Consider the following 4,818-nt stretch of genomic DNA (forward strand, 5'->3'; position numbering starts at 1 on the left):
AGAATTTACTGTCTTACACGCTTCACCCCGATACATAATCTGTCGGAGCCGACCCTTCGATGTGAATATAGAGTATTCATTTACCCGGCATATTCGGCGATATATCTGGAAAACAAAACGGTCCATAGATTCCCGACATACCCGTCGTGCTGTGAATATATTTCAGGTCCTTTCCGGCGACCTTCCAGGGGAGATGAGTGTTTCTTAGCGATATATCTTTGATGGAATATATTGTTTACCGTTAGCCTGTAAAAGGTTTCAGCGATAAAGAAATAAAAAGTCGTTTGTCTTAAGTCTGTCTGACGGAGGGCAGATGTTTGGAAACTGTTTAGTTTGTCGTCCTCATTATTTTGTAGCGATAAGGACTAAGTCACAGATGATTAGTTCTGTTTCTGCTATGTGAAATTTGTTAGGTCTGTTTTTAGCTACGTTCACCAAAAGCGCCTATTTAAAACTTAGTTGGTCAAACATGTCTGATAGTTTTAAACCGGTTACGAGAACTACAACTATCAGAGAGATTTGACCAATTGATTTTAAGATTGATTTGAGTTTTAGACTCGCTGAAAGAACCTTCCTTATAGTCCAAGCATTCTGTCACGGATTAATGTTAAATTTGCAGAAATTATTACCTGGACAAAAAAATTGTTCTTTAAACTCGATCCAATATGGTGAACATGGTTAAAAAAAATCGCAAAGTTGAAAAAAACGGTTTTTCTAAAATAACTAAAAAAATATAGCACGTATTGAAAAATTTTAAATGAGAAAGTTGTAGGTTTTAAAAAGATCTATTGACTGATTTTTTGAAAGTATCGATTGCTTTGTTACTTTTCGAGATATATCGAAAAAACCGAAATCGAAAATTTTCTCTTTTCTCTTCTTCTATAACTCGTTTACTTTTACGTGCCCATATTTGCTATTTACTATAAGCATAGCCCGCGGCAAGCCAAAAAAGTACATTTTTGAAAAAAATGCGCTCTCGAAAATTGGCTAGATCTTCTCAGCGGATAGCCCTACAGTAACGATTTTCGGTTTATTTTCTTCGTAAAGAGTTAGTTATATTATCATGCTGTTAAAAAATGTTGACGATTTTATTAATTTTATGGATCAAAAAATGACTGAAAAAGTTGCACTTTTTTTGGGTATGTTTTTTTCAAATAACTTTCAATTTTTATTATTTTTTTTGTACTTAATCTGGGGTAGCTACACACGAATATTATAGCATTTTCGCCTTAGAAGCAAAATAGACACGTAAATGTTTACTTTTCTTTCTTTAAAAGTCATTTTCATAAAATAAAAATTGATATAGTACGTAAATGTAAACGAGTTATAGAAGAAGAGAAAAGAGAAGATTTTTAACGTTTTTTCAATATATCTCGAAAAGTAACAAAGCAATCGATACTTTCAAAAAATCTGTCGATATGTCGATCTGTCTTTTTAAAACCTACAACTTTCTCATTTAAAATTTTTCAATCTGTGCTATATTTTTTTAATTATTTTAGAAAAACCGTTTTTTTCAACTTTGCGATTTTTTTTAACCATGTTCGCCATATTGGATCGAGTTTAAAGAATAAGAAACTCAATTTATAATTTAATTTTCTATACGGTCATATTTTTTTGTCCAGGTAATAATTTCTGTAGGCATTTCTCTACAATGCTTGGACTATTAAAAACAGTTTGAGACTGCTGTAAAAACAAACCTATAATCTTTATATCCTTTATTGTATACTCAAGGATACAGTCGCATATATATTCTACCTATGTATTTTCCTGGCAGTAGTACGAAAATTGAAATGAAATATTAAAACTTTGAGTGTTCCTAGAACAATGTCCAAAATGAAGTTTTCAACTTTTTGGGTCAATTATTCAGTATTGAAGTCAACTTTTGCAAGCAAGCACGATATTATTTATCTAATTTTCCAAAACATTATTCCATATTAAAACATTTAATTTTAACTGAGGAAGAAGTCAACAATTTTAACTAAGGAAGAAGTCAACAAATTTTAACTCAGAAAGAAGTTAACAAATTTTAACTAATAATTATAATTCTAACTAAGGAAGAAGTCAATAATTTTAACTAAGGAAGACGTCAATTAAATTAAATTTTAACTAAGACAAAATTTGAAGTAAGAAGTCAAATGATTTTAACTAAGGAAGAAATCAACAAATAGTTAATTTTAAGGGACAAATAGTTCATTTTAACTGAGGAAGAAGTCAACAAATTTAACTAAGGAAGAAGTTAACAAATTTTAACTAAGGCAGAAGTAAACATTTTAACTAATGAATAATTTTAATTTTAACTAAGGAAGAAGTCAATTTTTAACTAAGGAAGATATCAACAATTTCAATTAAGGAATAGTTTTAATTTTAACTAAGAAGTCAACTAATTTAGATTTTAACTATGATAAAATTTTAAGTAAGAAAGTCAACTAAGGAAGAAATCAATAAATTGTTAATTTTATGGAATAACTATTTTGAAGCAAATCAACAAATAATTAATTTTAACTGAGGAAGAAGTCAACAACTAAGGAAGTAGTCAACAAATTTTAACTAAGGAAGAAGTCAGTATTTTTACTAAGGAATAACTTTAATTTTAACTAAGAAGTCAATTTTAACTATTGAAAAAGTCAATAATTTTAGCTAAGGAAGTCAACTAATTTAAATTTTAACTGTGACAAAATTTTAAGTAAAAAAGTCAACTTATTTTAACTAAGGAAGAAATCATCAAATAGTTAATTTTAAGGAACAAATAGTTAATTTTAGGGAATAGTTATTTTTAGGAAGAAGTCAACAAATAGTTAGTTTTAATTGAGGAAGGAGTCAATATTTTAATTAATGAATAATTTTAATTTTATCTAAGGAATAAGTCAATTTTAACTAAGGAAGACGTCGACAATTTTAACTAAGGAAGAAGACAACTAATTTATATTTTAACTACGAAAAAATTTTAAGCAAGGAAGAAGTCAACTTATTTTAACTTAGGAAGAAATCAACAAATAGTTAATTTTAAGGAACAAATAGTTAATTTTAGGGAATAGTTATTTTAAGGAAGAAGTCAACAAATAGTTAATTTTAACTAAGGAAGAAGTAAATATTCTAACTAAGGAATAGTTTTAATTTTATCTAAGGAAGAAGTCGACAATTTTAACTAAGGAAGAAATCAACAAATAGTTCATTTTAAGAAACAAATAGTTAATTTTAAGGAATATATATTTTTAAGGAAGAAGTCAACAAATAATTTTAACTAAGGGAGAACTCAACAAATTCATCCTGGAATCCGTGAATATAAAATATTTAATGACTGAGACAAGTTTTCACAGTACAAAATACTCACTAGAATTATCCTACTAGTCTTCAAGTTGTTTATAAAATTTATCATAGTTCTGATTTTCATGTCATATTAATTTTCCATTGAATTATACTCAAATAAATCAATTACAGTTAATATTGACGTAAAGAAATAACTGTCCAATATAGGGTCATTGTAAATACAATTAGCAGTTTTTTCAGTGTATATTACATTTTTTTTCTTTGAACATGTTCCCAAAATTGTATTTATAGTAAATTTATAGTAAAAAGGGTCTTAACTTCATTGCCATTACAGCACTTTCTAATGCAAATATGACGGCCAAATTGGGGACACAAAGACAGCGACAATAATGCCCGATTATCTTCGCATTATCCCCCAATTCTTCATCGGGTCCCGGCGTAATTACCAACTACGAAATTGCGGAGTATCTCTGCAAGAACTCCGCGAGTTAATCCTTTGTTGAAAGTTTTTACGCGGGACCCCGCCATAGCGCCGCTAACTCATTACGAAAATATTATTCTATCGGGGAATTTAAGTTTCATGTATTCGATGAAAAATAACGATGGTGACAGTTTAACGAAGTCTCAAACGGGCATTATCAGGCTCCATTATGAGTTTTTGTCGCCGCGGCTCGAATCTCACTTGCGCCCAAGAGTAAGTTTAATGCGATTTGTGTTTGGAAACTTCGGGGAAGAATTACGGAAGAGCCAACGCTTCTAAATGTAATTCCGGTTATGCATTTTCAATATATTTTATCTCCTTCACGCGCGTTTCACTCAAATGGACATAATAATAGCCGAATTTTTTATTACAGAAGATTACAGATTTTAAAAAGTTTAATAAACATTGGTTTTATAAATTTATACATCATATAAATTCAAGTAAGCCTTACCCTATTAGGACCCAGAGGGCATCACAATCGACACCATCAGTTATGACAAATTATCATTACTATGCATTGAATTTATTACTTCTATTACTCTATTACAACGGTTCAACTAATCCTCTCTTTTTGTGGTACACTGATGGGCATCTTAAAGTCCCCACTAGTTGGGTCGCTCTCGTTCTCTAGCGCCCCACCACAAATAATTAGATATGTTTCGGACTGGGAGTGTTGTTTGGAAATGTACACCGTGGCACCAAAAACTGTTGTATTCAATAGGGTGAATAATAATTAATCCGATAACAGTTGCATTTGATATTTTAAAATATATTATTTTATTAATGATACGTATGTAACATTCCTAGTTAGTTAAATAAGAATATTGAAGATTTTTTTTAAATAAAATGTTAAAAACCATTTACTTTTTTAATCATTATTCGCAACATTCAATACCTGCATATTTAAAGTTTTTTTTTCCTTTACTAGGGATATTCATACAGGGCGGCCCAATAGTGATAATATTACTCATATGCCATACGGATAGAAAATAATTTTAGGCGCCATAAGGGGGACGTTTTAAAAATGTTATGAAGTATGCGGGGTGTTTCCGAAGGCCGCGTCAAACATG

Source organism: Anoplophora glabripennis, unplaced genomic scaffold (assembly GCF_000390285.2).
Source record: "Anoplophora glabripennis isolate ALB-LARVAE unplaced genomic scaffold, Agla_2.0 scaffold27, whole genome shotgun sequence".
Lineage (NCBI taxonomy): Eukaryota > Metazoa > Arthropoda > Insecta > Coleoptera > Cerambycidae > Anoplophora > Anoplophora glabripennis.